The 17946-nt window shown below is 45.8% G+C and overlaps 1 non-coding gene across 1 annotated transcript; it reads left to right on the forward strand.

The window, feature by feature from the left end:
• The first annotated feature begins 12734 nt into the window (after positions 1-12734).
• Positions 12735-12872, forward strand: LOC114812489. Its single transcript, XR_003760142.1, has one exon. It is a non-coding gene; the product is annotated as a small nucleolar RNA SNORA7 (small nucleolar RNA).
• The last annotated feature ends 5074 nt before the right edge of the window (positions 12873-17946 follow it).

Here is a 17946-nt window from a genome sequence, read left to right on the forward strand (position 1 = left end):
AAGGCACCGGGGTCGGGAAGGGAGGTGTTGAATGGGAAATGGTGGCTTGTGAAAAAAATCCCAGACCTTTTGTCCTTCTGACTTGTAGGGGTCCGGAGCTACTTGTTATAAAAACAAAAATATTGTCCACGTTTTTGTAAAATCTCCGCAACCATCAGGTGACTGTCAATTTCTGGCAATGGGACTGAATGACATTACAGTATGTCTAGACTCCCGTAGAATAACACACAGATGTGTCATTGTCATGGGCTGGGTAAGTTCGAGTACAGGATATGAACTTGTCTCTCCTATTTAGAACAGTGAAGGACATTCAGTTGCGGGGCTCCTCACATTTAGCGAAGAGTTCCTAGTTCAGGGTATCTAGTTTTAAATCATGAAAAAATGAACAGTTGGTTCAACTCAGTTATTTAAGTAGCCTTGGGTAAGCACTAAGTAGAGTCTGTTTAGATCTTCGTGAAGACTTGATACAAAAAAGAGGTAACAAATCTTTCGGCCAGTCTTATTATTCAAGCCTTTAGGTGGGCCTCTGCTGAGTGATTATCACTTTTAGAGTCTGTGTTTTTCTCTTTGGCCAGAGGCCAATATTTTTGTTCCATGTTTACTCCGAGCTAGTCTGGTCGGTCGGTCGGACACGTCCGTTTCCCATTGTTTGAGATTCGGCTTCGGGGGTTTTCTCGAGTCTGCTACGTCTTCAGCCTGTTCTGTGCAGAATCAAACCTTCCATTTGGTATTTGCCGATTTCAGGCATGGAGAGACTTGGCTTTCTCTGCATCCAGTTCACCCTTAAATTGACTTCTGCCCACACCTGCACCTGCAGTTCAACTGGAAAATCAATGTGTCAATTGGGCAAACTCCTCTGCCCTCCGATAGAATCCAAAGATAGCCCTGTGTAAACACCAGGGCAGGAGAATAAGGGAGGGAGAGACAGACAGTTGGTTGGGAATAGGAATTAAGTAAGTGATTGGGAAATGGGAACTAATGTCCCAGGGAAGGGAAGGGTGTGTGTGTGTGTGTGTCTGTGTGTGCGTACTTTTCTTTAGGGGGAGTTTGAGGCCAAGGACAAATCCATTGTGTGAGTCCACTCCCTTAATGCCATGGATCCTGGAGGGAATGCACAGAAGGGAAAGAAATAAGGAGAGGGAAATTATATCCAAATTTTCCACCCAAGGTAGAAAGCTGAAAAGCAGTGTGGCCTAGTGGATAGAGCACAGGTCTGGGAGTCAGAAGGATACGGGGTCCAGTCCCACCTCTGCCACTTGTCTACTGCGTGACCTTGGGCAAGTCACTTCACTTCTCTGTGCTTCGGTTACCTCATCTGTAAAATGGGGATTAAGACTTTGAACCTCACATGGGAGACGGACTGTGTCCAACCTGATTACCTTGTATTTACCTCAGAGCTTAGAACAGTGTGCCTGGCTCATAGTACGTGATTAACAAATACCATTTTAAAAAAAATAAAAGGACTCAAAAGAGACTAGCCTACCACGCCAGTCTGGAGTTAGCTGCAGGAAGCCTGTGGATAAAGCATTCTCTCTCACTCCAGCAGCTCGCCGGGTCCATGTGTCCTCCTGGCATGTGGAGCTTTTCCTCCAGCCCATACCGCAGCAGACACCAAGATCTGAAGTCTCAGTAATGTTTAATAGTCTTCTCTCAACTCAGTAACAAGGAAAGCTTTTCCAGTTTCAATAGTCTTTCCCTAGACCTAGTGCCTTTCTTCCTGGAACCCTCTGTGCTTCCCGGCGGGTGTTCTAGGGCTCACGTTCCTCTGGTCCTCTCCCCTCTTTGCTCTGGGAGTCCCAGATTCCGTTCTCACCACCCAAGTCCTTCAGATGGCAGGGTCTCTCACTGCACTTTCTCCCCATCAGGGTCAGGAGCCTTGGCCTGCCAGAGACCTAGCTGCTGGACCCCGACCTTCCAGGGTATCCTAACCATTATCCAGAATCATCTCCGATCCATCCCCAGGCCCTGCTCTCCCTGGCATGCAGCTCATGCTCTCTGGCGCTCAAGATGAGTGAGAGTCTCCTTCTCTAATTTCCTGCTCACCCCTAATTCCTCCCCAATTCTTCTCTCTGCTTGGTTCAGCTAGATATTCACACTTCCCTCAGGAAAGGGTACCATGGAGTGAGTCTCTTGGCTTCTTCTTCCTCCTCCTAAACGATGGGGGGAAGTGGAACTGACTGTCACAGGTTACTTGTAGTTAGGGGTAGCTGGCTGAAGCCCAAGGAAAATGTCCCAATTTGTTGTATTTCAAGCCATTATATGTGGGGAAGACTAGGAAGCAGTGAAAGGTGATGAGGGTCAGGGATACACAGTGGGAGAATACAAGGGACCAGAAATATGGCTTTCTGGACGTCTTGAGGAAGTGAGGTTAAATGTTTGGAGGGATCAACATCAACCCCAAATCTGTTCCATCTTCTCTACAAGTCTCAAACTGGTTGCTACCCCCAACAGTCAAAGTTTGAAAATATCGTGTGTTTTTTTTTAATTAATGTCTCTTTCTTCCAGGTTTCTGCTATAAATGTGCAGCGATGAAGGGGATGAATAGGAGCGTATTCTGTTTTTGATAATAGATTTGAAATCTTGTCCTAATTTCAGGAATCACAACAAACACTTCAAGATAGGCTGCCCATTGCCTCTCAACCTGCTTCAGACATCATGGCTCATTCTTTTAGGATGTTGAGTCAGTCAGTCAATCTTATTTATTGAGCAGAACACTAAACTAAACACTAAACTAAACTAATGAGAAGCAGCGTGGCTCGGTGGAAAGAGCATGGGCTTGGGAGCCAGAGGTCATGGGTTCGAATCCCGGCTCTGCCACTTAGCTGTGTGACTGTGGGCAAGTCACTTCACTTCTCTGTGTCTCAGTTACCTCATCTGTAAAATGAGGATGAAGACTGTGAGCCTCACGTGGGACAACCTGATTACCCTATATCTACCCCCGCGCTTAGAACGGTGCTCGGCACATAGTAAGCGCTTAACAAATACCAACATTATTATTATTACTATTAAACTAAGCACTTGGAAGAGTATAATATAGCAATGTAACAGACATAATCCATGTCCACAACGAGTTTACAGCCTAAGAATGGGAGACAGGCATTAATATAAATAAATAAAATTACAGATATGTACATAATTTCTGTGCTGCTGAGAGGGGGGATGAATAAAAGGAGCAAGTCAAGTCGATGCAAAAGGGAGCAGGGGAAGAGGAAAGGAGGGTTTAGTCGGGGAAGACCTTTTGGAGGAGATATGCCTTCGATAAGGCTTTGAAGGTGGGGCGAGTAATTGTCTGTCAGATATGAAGAGGGAGGGTGTTCCAGGTCAGAGGCAGGACGTGGGTGAGAGGTAGGGGGTGAGATAGAAGAGACCGAGAAGATTCATTCATTCATTTAATTGTATTTATTGAGCGCTGACTGTATGCAGAGCATTCTACTAAACCTTCGGGAGAGTACAATGCAACAACAAACAGACACGTTCCCTGCCCAAAATGAACTCACAGTCTAGAGAGGGAGACAGATATTTAATATGCATAAATAAATAAATAACAGATACATACATATATGTTGGCATTAGAGAAGCAAAATGTGGGACTGGATTGTAGCGGGGGAGTAGTGAGGTGAGATAGGAGGGGGCAAGGTGATTGACTGCTCTAAAGCCAATGGTGAGGAGTTTCTGTTTGACGCAGAGCTGGATGGACAACCACTGCAGGTTCTCGAGGAGTGGGGAAACATGGCCTCCAAGTTTTTGTAGAAAAATGATCGAGACAACAGAGTGAAGTAGGGACTGGAGTGGGGAGAGACAGGAGGCAGGGAGCTCAGCAAGGAGGCTGATGCAGTAATCAAAACGAGATAGAATAAGTGCTTGGATTAACATGGTAGCAGTTTGGATAGAGAAGAAAGGCAGATATTAGCAAAGCTGTGAAGGTCGTACAAAGAGAATGGAGTTGAGCGACGCTTCGATTATTCACTCATTCATTCAATCGTATTTGTTGAGTGCTTACTATGCGCAGAGCACTAAACTAGCAGGGTTTAGTTTAGAGAGCTTGAGAGTCAGAGGTAGTGGGTTCTAATCCCAGCTCCACCACGTGTCTGCTGTGTGGCCTTGGGAAAGTCACTTAACTTCTCTATGCCTCTGTTATCTCACCTGAAAAATGGGGATTAAGACTGTGAGCCCCAAGTGGGACAACTTGATTACCCCAGTGCTTTGAACAGTGCTTGGCACATAGTAAGCACTTAACAAATACCATCATCATCATTATTATTATTATTATCTATCCCAATCCAAGGAATCATAAAATATTTCATACCAGTCTCCTGCACTACTTTATTTGAATGGGAGATTTATTGAACTGTCAGTCTGCGGTGTCTTCCCCTCCTAACTGGATACATTCAGCCATGCAAATTAGAGAGAAAGGGCTGATTTTTATGGATTAGTTTCTTTCCAATTTCTACTTTAAGAATACTGTCACTTTCAGATATGTCAAACTTGAGGTGGAATCATCACCTTTTTAAACAGGCTTAGTCTTTTTTTTTCCTCATCTTTCTTTCGCTAAGGAAAAGCAAGTTTGTTTTAAGAGACAGCTCCTTTAATCTGTTTACTAGGTAAACAGAACCTTGCATAGTTAGCCTCAAGCCTATGCCCATCTCCTTGAGACAGGGATCATGTCCTTATCTTTTGATGTAGTCATCAATCAACCCGTGGTGTTCATTGAGCACTCACTGTGTGAGAAGCACTGTCTAAGCACTTGGGTGACTACTTGAGAGTTGGCAAACAGGATCACTGCTTTCAAAGAGTTTACAGTCTAATGGAGTTCATTCAATCATACTTATTAAGCGCTTACTGTGTGCACGACACTGTACTAAATGCTTCGGAAAGTACGATACAGCAATAAGCAGTGACAGTCCCTGCCCACAACAAGCTCACAGTCTGGGGGCGGCGGTAGGGGGAGGGAGGAGGAGGGGGGAGACAGATGTTAATGAAAATAAATACAATTACAGATATATACACAAGTGCTGTAGGGCTGGGACTGGGTGGAGGGGGAGAGCAAAGAGAGCAAGTCAAGGTGACACAGAAGGGAGATGAAGAAAGGGGGGCTTAGTCTGGGAAGGCCTCTTGAAGGAGATGTGCCTTAAATAAGCCTTTGAATGGGGTGTGAGGGGGGAATCGTCAGGCAGATCTGAGGAGAGAAGGCATTCTAGTGCTCTGCATCTAGTAAGTGCTCAATAAATACTCCTGCTTGATCGAGTGTTCATCTTGAGGAGTAAAACCATGGCTGAGACATTCTCACCAAAGGCGCTGAAAGATTTTAAATTAGACTGGATCTAATAATAATGATAATTTTATTACGGTACTTGTTAAGTGCTTACTATGTGCCAAACTCCGTTCTAAGCACTGGGGTAGATACAAGTTAATCAGTTAGACACACCCACATGGGGCTCCCAGTCTTAATACCTGTTTTACAGATGAGGTAATTGAGGCCCAGTGAAGTGATTTACCCAAGGTCACAGTGCAGACATGTGACAGAGCTGGGATTAGAACTCAGGTTCTTCTGACTCCCACGCTTGTTTTCTATCCACTAAGCCACTCTACTTCTGACAGAATCCTTGGCATCAATAACATTTTTTAAGGGGGACAGAAGGAAAGGGCTAGGAACTGGATTTTCACCTAAGACAAAAAGAAAATCCTAAATTCTGTGAAAGCCTCACTTGAACATTCCCTGAGGAGCTTCCTGGATTAAGCCCTCATTTCCCCAGCTCGCTCTCTTTTCTGTGTCATTTATGCACTTGGATCTGTGTGGCCTTTGGACATTTGATATTCCAACCCCACACCCAAACCCCACAGGACATATGTATATATCTTTAAATTATATATTAAAAATTATTTACTGATATTAATGTCTGTCTCCCCTTCTAGACGAAAGTCTCCCCTTCTAGACGAAAGTTCATCGTGGGCAGGGAATGAATGTAATTCTGCTGTGTTGTAATAATAATAATAACTATTATTATAGTTAAGCACTTACTATGTGCCAGGCACTGTACTAAGCACTGGGGTAGGTACAAGATAAATGGGTTGGACATGGGCCCTGTCCCACAGAGGGCTCCCATGTCTCAATCCCCATTTTACAGATGAAGAAAATGAGGTTCAGAGAAGGTAAATGACTTGCCTAAAATGACAGAGCAGACACGTGGAGGAGCTGGGATTAGAAACCAGGCTCTTCCAAACTCCTAGACCTGTAATCTATCCACTAGGCCACGATGCTTCTCTCTCAAGCATTTAGTACAGTACAGTGCTCTGCACATAATAAATCCTCAATAAATGACATTGATAGATAGATTGATTGACCTTCATTAGCCATTTCTAAGCAGAAAGCCCCTTTAGCTTCTCCATAGAATGACTCCACTGTTGAAGCCATACTACTTAGTCCGTCCTTTGTAAAAGACGATTACCGCAATCTAACCTGAGGTGTCTGTAAGAAATTCACCCAACTCTAGTTAATGAGAATGGATGGAAGAAATGCACAAGAAGCCATGAGGTTGCAAGAAGTTGTTTTTTTGAAAGAGGAAAAGTAACGACCCAAGTAGAAAGCAGCGTGGCGTAGTGGAAAGAGCATGGGCTTTGGAATCAGGGCTCATGAGTTCGAATCCCAGCTCTGCCACTTGTCAGCTGTGTGACTGTGGGCAAGTCACTTCACTTCTCTGTGCCTCAGTTCCCTCATCTGTAAAATGGGGATGAAGCCTGTGAGCCCCACGTGGGACAACCTGATTCCCCTGTGTCTACCCCAGCGCTTAGAACAGTGCTCGGCACATAGTAAGCGCTTAACAAATACCAACATTATTATTATTATTAGAAAGGCATACACAATAAAAACAAAACCTCAGATACTGCCACATCTTAACTGAAAACCGGGAATCACTTGGCTTAGACTGGCAAAGATTGGTTCAGAGCTCTCAAGAAAGGAGCAGCTTTATTTGAATAAACGACCATGCAAAACAGAGGCAAATGTGAAGACAGGAAAAAGAAATCTCACACGTACAGTCAGAAATAGGAGGGGGTCACTGGTGGCTTTTCTATCCACCTTCTATTTCAAGGGTGGACAGGTTTGGCTTTTTTTTTCCCATCAGGGCAAGACGACTCCAAGGATGTCAGACGACTGGACAGAGCCGCTGGGATTTGCCATTGTTTTAATGAGATGTTCTTCCCCTCGACTATTTATTGCCATCGTTCTTGTCTGCCCGTCTCCCCCGATTAGACTGTAAGTCTGTCAAAGGGCAGGGACTGTCTCTATCTGTTGCCGATTTGTTCATTCCAAGCGCTTAGTACAGTGCTCTGCACATAGTAAGCGCTCAATAAATACTGTTGAATGAATGAATGAATAGTAAGCGCTCAATAAATACTATTGAATGAATGAATGGGACACTGGAGATTGGTGACTTCCTACGGAATGCCAGAGACAGAGTGAGAGGATAAGGAGCAGAGAGCTCATGCTCACCCATCGCTCTTCTCCTTCCCCTCATCCTCGGCTTACAAGTGTGCTTCTGTGAATGTTCTTGGACAGATGAGCTCCTGGCACAGCTACTGAGAAGTTGCATGGCCTAGGGGCAAGAGTGCACACAGTGAGCGCTCAATAAATATGATTGAATGAATGAATGAATGAATGAATGAATGAATGAATGAGCTGGGGGTGGTCAGAGGACATGGGTTCTGATCCCAGCTCCGCCACTTGTCTGTGGCGGAGTCACTTTACTTCTCACTGTGCCTCAGTGACCTCATCTGTCAAATGGGGATTAAGACTGTGAAGCCCCATGTGGGACAGGAACTGTGTCCAACCTGATTACCTTGTATCTACCCTAGCGCTTAGAGCAGTGCTTGGCACATAATAAGTACTTAAATACCGTAATTATTATTATTATTACTGAAAGTAGCTCACATCCACAGACTAAAAGCCTAGGGCAAATTCACATGATTTCGGGGCAGGGGGGAAGGAATGAAACCACTTGAAAGGAGATTTTCCCTTTATGGTCCAGGAGTCCTTCACAGAGACTGCGAGCTCAAACAGGAAAGAAACTACACCCTACTGTAACCCACATTTCAAATACCTGAGCCCACAGGGTATAGAACAACTTATCACTGGAGAGTTTCAAGAATGCTTATCTCATTTGTTTGGCTCACGGTTTTTCCCAAGAGAGGTAAACTGGTATATTTTGGTGCACCAGTCGAAGTTCTGGTGGAATTAGTTTCAAGACTAAAAGGAAGCACAGAACCCTTATTTTTGCAAAGGCGGTTAATTTTATCTACTGTTTTGGGTGATGGGGGAGAGAAAAATAAGCTTTTTATTTTTAAAAAGGTGTGGTTTTTTTAAAAACTGAATTTCTAATCTGCATCTACGTTGGTATTCAGGCTACACGCTGCACCACATGGAATCTAAAATAACTTGGGTGACTAATAATGAAAGTGAATACGGTGGACGTGGTAGACGTTCACGACACTAAGCGACAGAGAGATTAGGAACAGATGAAACAATAGAAAGCAAAGGGAGAAGAGTTCACCTTCTTTCTCCCCATAGCGTTAACATCAAAGGCCGACCACTTACATGAGATTGAAAGCTAGAAGAGCATGATAGATCCACATTACATAATTTCGAGCCTAATGAATAGGGGCGGGGCTTCCTCGCTCTGCTCAGGAGAACGGGGGACCAATTATTCACACCTTATTGCTACAGGAAGCACTTTCCCTGGGCAGAGCCATCTCTGCGTGGAAACTTGAGACGGTACAACCTCAAAAGGTCCCGTCACAAAATGGAAGGGCAAGGACCATTTTGTGCAATAAGTTCTTCAGCAGCCACGATTATGGGAAAAGGGTCAACAACATCTGATCCGCAGATAATCTTAGAAAAATTGCTCAGTCAGACAGTGGTGTTGACTGCAGGCCGACTGTGGGGTGAGCACTCTAAGTCCTTGGGAAAGTAACAAAGCAATAATATTATGGAATTTGTTAAGCGCTTACTCTGTGCCCGGCACTGTACTAAGCGTTGGGTCAGATGCGAAGTGATGGGGCTGGACACAGTCCCTGTCCCACAAAGGGTCCTCATCCTTAATCCCCATTTTCCAGATGAGGCCCAGAGAAGTGAAATGACTTTCCCAAGGTCACACAGGAGACAAGTGCCAGAGCCAGGATCAGAAACCAGGTCCTTCTGACTCCCAGGTCCATCACTCTCACCACTAAGCCACGCTGCTTTTCCAAAAGAGCTGGTAGACAAGATCCTGAAAGAAGGGAAACTTGGGAAAGAGAAGGAAGAGAGAATCAGCAGTAGAACTAGGGGGAAATATAAAACACCAGATCACATAGCGATAGGAGATTAAAGAAGGTGACCATAGAGTCCGGACCCCTGGGGAGCACAGCAGCAGCTGAGAAGCAACGTGGCTCAGTGGAGAGAGGCCGGGCTTGGGAGTCAGAGCTCATAGGTTCTAATCCCAGCTCCTCTGCTTGCCAGCTGTGTGACTTTGGGCAAATCACTTAACTTCTCTGTGCCTCAGTTACCTCATCTGTAAAACGGGGATTAAAACTGTGAGCCCCACGTGGGACGACCTGATCATCTTGTATCCCCCAGCACTTAGAACGGTGCTTTGCACATATTAAGTGCTTAACAAATGTCAACATGAATTAATTAATAGCTGAACCCGAAGTGATGGCCAGCCATGAAGCTCAAGTTTGCTCTGAGCTCCAAAAATGTAAATTTCTTGTGGGCAAGAAATGCGTCTACGGACTCTGTTGTACTATACTCTCTTGAGAGCTTCGTTTAGTGCTTGATTGAGCCCTGGTCTAATAGTAATAATTGTGCTATCTGGTAAGCACTGACTTGGTGCCAAGCACTGTACTAAGTTCTGGGTTGGATACAAGGCTTTGTTCCTGTCTCACCGTGCCCAGAACATAGTAAGCGCTTAACAAATATCATTATTATTATTATTATTATTATGAGGCTTGTAGTCTAAATAAGAGGGAGAACAGATATAGAATACCCATTTTAAGGTTGAGGAAACTGAGACACTGAGGAGATAAATGGCTTGCCCAAGATGACAGAGGAGACAAGAGGCAGAGCCAGAATTAGAACCCTGATTCTCCGACTCCCAGGCCCGTGCTCTAGCCACTGGGCTTCGCTGCTTCTCTGGAGATCCTGAGGGTGTGGCAAACTGCAACTCAATCTCCCCAGGGGTTGGCAAGCACAGAGAGGATGGGCCACGGCTTTCCACATTTGCTTGTGAGATCCTTGTGAACAAAGAGAGTGTCTCACGCAGACACTGTACCTTCCCATCACTGAGTGTAATGACTGCACTCAGTAGACACGAGAAGCAGCGTGGCTCAGTGGAAAGAGCATGGGCTTTGGAGTCAGAGGTCATGAGTTCGAATCCCAGCTCTGCCACTTGTCAGCTGTGGGACTGTGGGCAAGTCACTTAACTTCTCTGGGCCTCAGTTACCCCATCTGTAAAATGGGGATTAAGACTGTGAGCCCCACGTGGGACAACCTGATTCCCCCGTGTCTCCCCCAGCGCTTAGAACAGTGCTCTGCACATAGTAAGCGCTTAACAAATACCAACATTATTACTATTATTAAAGCCCATTACTCCTCTTAGTTCTGTTGGTATCAAGCTTCAATATTTAATCAATTCTTAGACAGTCATCCTTGCGAAACTACTGTTTCCTGCTGAAAATCCTCCTGAAGAAACCAGCTCCATGGTGAAAAGTCCCAAGAAGTAGGTTTCGTTCTGAGACCAAGCACAGAAAACCATCGTCCTTCTCCCCTCTTCCTTTGCCAGCTGATCTGATCCGCTGCAGGTCTCAAAAAGCCTGGGAAGAGACCGTGGAAAAGGGATCAAATGATAGCAGTGGGGCCTAGTGGAAAAGCACAAGCCTGGGAGTCAGAGGAACCCGTTCTCATCCGGGCTCCGCCTGTTGTCTGCTGTGTGCCCTCGGGCAAGTCACTTCACTTCTCTGTGCCTCCGTTTCCCCATCTGTAAAATGAGGAGGGAATGCCTGTTCTCTCTCCTACTTAAACTGTGAACCCCATGTGGGACAGAGATTGTTTCCAACCTGCTTATCTTGTAACAACCCCAGTGCTTAGTACAGTGTTAGGCACATTGTAAGCACTATCAGATATTATTTTTATTATTATTATTTGGGTTTTTTCTTCTGGAATATTTCATCAGATTTGTTGCCCCAAATCCAGAGATCGACGGTACTGAGAGGCAACTTAACAATTAATCAAGATACCCTGTCCCCATTTGCAGTCAGGGGACCACTTGTAAATAATAAAATGACAATCTTGACACTGAAAGTGGTAGGTAGGGCTATAACCCCTCTCAAGCACTTCCGGTCTGGTATGTTTAAGAGAGAAGAGTTTTAAAGCAGGATACTCAAATGATAAAGGATCAGAAGACGGGATATTCACCCCTGGTCTTAAGCACGCAGGGAAAGGGGAGGGAAAATGGAATCGCTGAGAACAAGTCCTGCCAAGGTGGATTTTTTTCCCCTTGTTCACCAGGTCAATAGGGAGGAGTTTTATGTGAAAAATATCACAGCAGCAGGCAAGAATCCCGAGGGGAAATCAGGTTCTTTTTATAGCTGTCCTGCTGGGCTCAAGGGAGAAACTAAATTAATGGTGAGGTTTTGTCTCTTTGTGCAAGTATGGCTAATAAACAGGTACGCATGCACTCATATGTGTACACATACACACACATACACACAGTTAAATTCGCCTATGGATGCACGTGAGGCTGAAAAGGACGGAGTGGGACCCACAGTCCCCAGCTCACACAATGTCTCAAGAGGTCACTGATTCAAATCCAGGTGCTCCCTCTTAGACTGCCTGCTGAAGCCAGCGTGGTCTTACGGAAAGACCACGGGCCCGGGAGTCGGGGGAACTGGGTTCTAATCCCACCTCAGCCTCCTGCCTGCTGTGTGACTTTGGGTAAGTCACTTCACTTCTCTGTGCCTCAGTAACCTCATCTGTAAATTGGGGTTCAGACTGTGAGCCCCATCTAGGACAGGGACTGAATCCAACCCGATTTGCTTGGAACCACTACAGCACTTAAAAAGTGCTTGGCACAAAGTAAGCACTTCACAAATACCACTATTATTCTCCTCCTCTAGATTGCGAGCTTGTTGTGGGCAGGGAATGTGCCTGTTACATTTTTATATTCTACCGTACCGAGTAGTTGGTACAGAGCTTTGCACACTGTAATTGCTCGATAAATGCAACCGAGTGACTGACTGTTATGCTGACATATTGTCTGCAGAGTCTACTACAATTTTTGCTTCACCCTTGGCATCAACCTTGACTCTTTTTTTCGTTTAATGGGACTTGTTAAACACTTACTGTGTGCCAGGCACTTTACTTAACACTGGGGTAGATACAAGATAATCAGGTTGGACACAGTCCCTGTCCCACATAAGGCTCACAGTTTAAATTAAAGGGAGGAGGATTTCATCATCCCATTTTACAGATGAGTAAACTGAGGCACAGAGAACTAAAATGACCCCCACAGTCTCAAAGCAGGTAAGTGATGGAGCTGGGATTAAAACGCAAAAGACTTCTAGGCCCATTCTTATTCCACCAGGCCACGCTGCCTCCACAAGAGACAGACACCTTGGTTTCTTTCCATGCTTGTATTCAATTGGTCACCAGATCTCGTTTCTTCCTTCCCAGCATCGACAGAATTGGCTCCTTCCTCTCCACCCAACCCCTCTAAGGATCTCACCTGGAGAGTTTCCAGTACTCTACCAGTTTCGGTTACGGGAGGGAGAGTCAAGCAGAGTCATACCCATTTCATTCCTAGCTTGGGCAGCGGCCCGCGAGTGGAAGGCAATCTGCTGCAAGTCAAAACTCACCTGTGCTGGGCAGTAGCATCACAGGAGAGAGTCGAGGGCGGAGATTCAAGAAGGCAATGGTAAATCACTTTTGTATTTTTACCAAGAAAACCGTCTGGATACACTACCTGAATGATTGCAGGTGGAGGTGGGGCGTTCTGGGAGAGATGTGGCCATGGAGTCGCTATGACGACAACTCAGCAGCATAAGACAAGACTCCACCCAAACTGCCATCACACTGATCCCAGCACTTGTCCTATCTTGACTCCACTACTGCATCAGCCTCCATGCTGACTTCTTTGATTAATATCTCACCCCCTCATGCTATCTTTCTATCTACCACTTCAGCACTTCCTCATCACCACCGTCCTTTAGACCGTAAGCTCCCCGTGGGCAGGGAACGTTTCTACCAACTTTGTTATATCGTGCTCTCCCAAGTTCTTAGTAAAGTGCTCTGCTCACAGTAAGTGCTCAATAAAAACAACTGATTGATTGATTACCCTACCATTTGCCTAGTCACGCCTCACCCTCCGAAAGCACTTATAAAAACATTTTTTACACTCTATCGCGTCCCCCAACCAGCTACAAATTTTAGTCCCAGTCTTCCCCGCCACATTGGAAACTTCTCAAGGGCAATCAATCTACCACTGGTATTTACTGAGCATTTTTTTTTGAGCAGAACACTGTACTGAGCACTTGAGAGAGCGCAATACAGTTGGTAAAGATTATCTCTGCCCTCAAGAGAAAGAGCATGGCCTAGTAGACAGAACATGGGCAAGTTTACTCATTTTGATGTCTGTCTCCCCCCTTCTAGACTGTAAGCCCGTTGTGGGCAGGGATTGTCTCTCTTTGTTGCTGAATTGTACTTTCCAAGCACCTAGTACAGTGCTCTGCACACAGTAAGCGCTCAGTAAATACAACTGAATGAATGAATGAATGAAAGGAAGTGGGTTCTAATCCCATCTCCGCTACTTATCTGCTGTGTGACCTTGGGCAAATCACTTCACTTCTCTGCACCTCAGTTACTTCTTCTGCAAAATGGGAATTGAGACACTGAACCCCACGTGGGACAGGGACTGTGTCCAACCCGATTTGTTAGTATCCTCCCCAGTGCTCATTGCAGTGTCTGGCACATAGTAAGAGCTTAACAAATACCACAATTATTATTTTTAAAGTCTAACAGGGGAGATAGGCATTAGAATGCATTACAGAGGAAGCAACTGAGTATAAGGATATGTTTGTAAGTGTTGTGTAAGGGTGGTGAGGGAGATAATATGTAAGGACTTAGCAGGTAGGACTAAATATGTGGGAGAGGCAGTAAGGAGGAAAAGTAGCGGGAGGGGATAAGAACTTATTCAGAAATGGCTTTCTGGAGAAGGTATGATTTCAGCCGGGTTTTGAAGATGATCAGAGAGATATGTAAAGGGAAGGATTTCCAATCATCAAACACATTTATTGAGCACTTAGTGGGTGGAGAGCACCGTACTAAGTGTTTGGCTCCGTGCAAGCGAGAGGGTCTGAGCAAGGGGATGGACAGTCAGCGAGATGAGAGTGAGGCACAGGTTGGCGTTAGAGGTGCGAAGTATGTAGGCTGGGTTGTAGTGAAAGAGGAGTGAGGATAAGTGGTAGAGAGAACTGACTGAGTGCTTTGAGTCCAATGGTGAGAAGCTTCTGTTTGATGGGGAGATGGATGGGTAATCATTGAAAGCACGTAAGGAGTGAGAAGATATGAGGAGAAAGATTTTTAAGAAAAAGGATCCAGGCAACAGAGTGAGGTATGGACTCGGGGAGGCACGAGGCTGGAGGGATTTGCCAAGCAGCAGCATTGTCTAGTGGACAGAGTCTGGGCCTGAGCGTCAGAAGGATCGGGGTTCTAATCTTGGTTCCGCCACATGTCTGCTGTCTGACCTTGGGCAAATCATTATCTGCAGGGACAATGTCTGCTAATTCTGTTGTACTGCACTCTCCCAAGAGTTTAGTACAGTGCTCTGCACATAGTAAGTCCTCAATAAATACGATTGATCCACTGATTGACTTAGCTCCTCTGGGCCTCAGTTACCTCATCTTCAAAATGTATATTAGGACTGTGAGTCTTGAATGGGACATGGACCGTGTCCAATCTGATTTTTTTATAATTACCCCAGTGCTCGGTACAGTGCCTGGCACAGAATGAGTGTTTAATGAATACCACAAAAAACATCAAAAACAGACAAATGAACAACAAAAAAAAAGTCCTTGAACCAGTCTGATAGTATGGATGGAGAGGAAGGAGTGAATTCAGATTTTGTGGAGATAGAAGTGACAAGATTTAGGGACTGCCTGACTGTGTGGGTTGAAGGAGAGAGATGAGTTAAGGATAAGGCCAAGGTTGTGGGCTTGTGACACAAGAAGGATGATAATGTTGTTTGCAGTGATGGGAAAGTCGTGGGAAGGAGAGAATTTGGGAAGAAACATGAAAAGTTCAGTTTGGGGCATGTTGAGCCTGAAGTGATGGCATCCAAGTGAAGCAGCAGGGTGAGGTGGATAGAGTACAGGCCTGGGAGTCAGACGGTCTTAGGTTCTAATCCCAGCTCTGCCCCTTGTCTGCTGTGTTGCCTTGGGCAAATCACTTCATTCATTCAATAGTATTTATTGAGCGCTTACTATGTGCAGAGCACTGTACTAAGCACTCGGAATGTACAATTCGGCAACAGATAGAGACAATCCCTGCCCAACGACGGGCTTACAGTCTAATCGGGGGAGAAAGACGGGCAAAAACAAGACAACATAATCACGATAAATAGAATCAAGGGGATGGACACCTCATTAACAAAATAAATAGAGTAATAAAAATAAATACAAATGAGCAGTGTTGAGTGGAGGGGAAGGAAGAGGGGGAGGAGAAGAGGAAAAGGGGGCTTAGATGAGGGGAGATGAAGGGGGGAAGGGAGAGGGACCAGAGGACGGAGGGGGAGCAGAGAGGGAGCAGAAGGTGCACAGGGAAAAGGGGAAGCTCACTCTGGGAAGGCCTCTTGGAAGAGGTGAGCTCTCACTAGGGCTTTGAAGAGGGGAAGAGAGTTAGTTTCACAGAGGTGAGGAGGGAGGTCGTTCCAGGACAGCGGTAGGACGTGGGCCAGAGGGCGAAGGCGGGACAGGCGTAAGTGGGGGACGGTGAGAAGGTGAACGGCAGAGGAGCGGAGCATACGGGGTGGGCAGTAGAAAGAGAGAAGGGAGGTGAGGTAGGAGGGGACAAGGTGATGGAGAACCTTGAAGCCCAGAGTGAGGAGTTTTTGTTTCGTGCGGAGGTTGATAGGCAACCACTGGAGGTTTTTAAGGAGAGGAGTGACATGCCCAGAGCGTTTCTGCAGGAAGATGATCTGGGCAGCAGAATGAAGAATAGACTGGAGTGGGAAGAGACAGGAGGAAGAGAGATCAGAGAGAAGGCTGACACAATAATCCAGCTGGGATATTCTCTGTGAGCTACGAGCTTCTATGAGTGAAGAAGACTTCACTTCTCTATGCCTCAGTTCCCTCATGTGATACCATGTGGTACGGGGACTGTGTCCAACCTGATTTGCTCGTATCCACCACAGTGCTTAGTACAGCACCTGGCACATAGTAAGCACTTAACAAATTCTACAATTATTATCCAAGTAGTATGGTCCTGAAGGCGGGAGGAAATGTGAGACTTCAGGCAAGGGCTGAAGATATAAATTTGGGAGTTATCTGCATAATTCTGGTATTTGAAGCCTTGGGAGTGTTCCAAGTTCCAGAAGGAAGTGAGTGTAAGGGAGAATAGAAGGTGACCCAGAACGGAGCCTTGAGGGACCCTCATAGTTACAGGGTAGGAGGCAGGGGAGGAGCTCGAATAGTAACAGCCAGAGAGATAGGAGGAGAACCCAGAAAGGACAGTGTCAGTGGAACCCAGGTGTTCTCAGGAGAGGGGGGGCGACCCGCAGTATCAAAGACAGCTGAGAAATCACGGAGAAGTAGGAAGGTATAGGATCCTTTGAATTTGGTGAGGGGGAGGTCATTGGTGACTTTGGAAAAAAGTTTCAGTGGAGTGGAGAAGCAGAAGCCAGATTACAGGGACTCTGGGAGAGAATTGGAGGAGAGGAAGTGGAGGCAGCAGGTGTAGACAACTTGCTCAAGGAGTCTGGACAGGAACAGTAGGAGGAAGATGGGGTGATAGCTGGAAGGAGCAGGTTTTTTGGTGGGGGGATATGTGGCACGTGGGCATGTTTGAAAGTGGAGGGCAAGGAGCCAGTAAAGAGTGAGCAGTTAGAGATAGGAAAGAAGGGTGAGTGTAAGGGTTTAGATAAGGTGGAAAGGGATGAGGGGAGAAATTTTGAAATGAGACATCTTCTCTTGGGAGATGGCTGAGAAGGATAAGAGAGTGGATGTGGGCATTGGAGGGATCATAGTTTGGGAAGCTAAGGGGAAGATTTGGAGAAGTTCATGCCCGTGGCTCTCAGTTTCATTGAAGATCACTGGGTGAGAAATGGGGGAGGTATTGAAGGTTTAAGGAGGGAGTTGAGAATCAGAAATAATTGGTGTGGATATTGAGCATAGAGTTAATAAGGGAGGGAAAGTATTGTTGCTGGAAAGAGGAGAGAGTAGAGTTTGAGATGAAAAAGGTCCGGCTGATGTCTGCATTTCCACCAGTAGCGTTCCACGCGTGAGCACATGAGCCAAAGAAGCGTACTGTAAAGGTGATCCAGGGATGTGGGTTGGTGGTAAGAGACTGATGGAGGGACAGTAGTGCAAAGGAGTTGAATTCAGAGGAGAGGGCAGCAGTGAGGGCATGGATCTGCCTATCAAGAGAGCAGAGGCTGGATAAGAAGCTCCAAGTTGTGAGATGGCTTGGGATAGGTGGAGCACGTCAAGAGATTGGCAGTCTCTGTGGGGAAAAAGGCAGACTTTTTTAATGGGGGGGGAGTGGGTTAGAAGACTGGTGGAAGGGATCCTCTCTATTGATTCTAATCTGCTGTCCGAAGAATTTAGTACACTGCTCTTCACAGAGTAGAGCGCACGGGACTGAATGTCAGAAGGACATAGGTTTTAAATCCAGCTCTGTCTCTTGTCTGCTCTGTAACATTAGGTAAG

Source organism: Ornithorhynchus anatinus, chromosome 5 (genome assembly GCF_004115215.2).
Source record: "Ornithorhynchus anatinus isolate Pmale09 chromosome 5, mOrnAna1.pri.v4, whole genome shotgun sequence".
Lineage (NCBI taxonomy): Eukaryota > Metazoa > Chordata > Mammalia > Monotremata > Ornithorhynchidae > Ornithorhynchus > Ornithorhynchus anatinus.